This window comes from Paralichthys olivaceus, chromosome 21 (genome assembly GCF_024713975.1).
Source record: "Paralichthys olivaceus isolate ysfri-2021 chromosome 21, ASM2471397v2, whole genome shotgun sequence".
Lineage (NCBI taxonomy): Eukaryota > Metazoa > Chordata > Actinopteri > Pleuronectiformes > Paralichthyidae > Paralichthys > Paralichthys olivaceus.
Window position 1 is genome coordinate 1,492,928 of NC_091113.1, and position 397 is coordinate 1,493,324.

The following is a 397-nucleotide window of genomic DNA, read 5'->3' on the forward strand; positions in this document are numbered from 1 at the left end:
TGAGATGAAACATGTGGCTTGAACTCATCTGCGGCCTTGAGTGTCATGTGCATGTGATTTTGGACGGTTCCTGCAGATCTGTGGCTCACGTTGGTGTGAAGTCCTGCAGACAGAGCATTAAAAACATGAGCATATTAAAGTGTGCACACATGAGGCTGGGCTGTGAGCAGCTAGCATGCGAGAGCTGCAGATAACTGAGTTTTAATGGCGCAGTAAAATCAGCTGGTCGTGAATATTGAGGAGGTTGTGACACAGACTCAAACGTTTCCTCACGAAAAACAATATTTTTTGAGGATGAAGTTTCGTGCTTATGAACTTTCGTCCTTATTTCCGCTGTACGGGCATTTGCCGAGGACTGACAGCCGCGGGAGCCAATGGGAGGGCCGGAATAGACGCG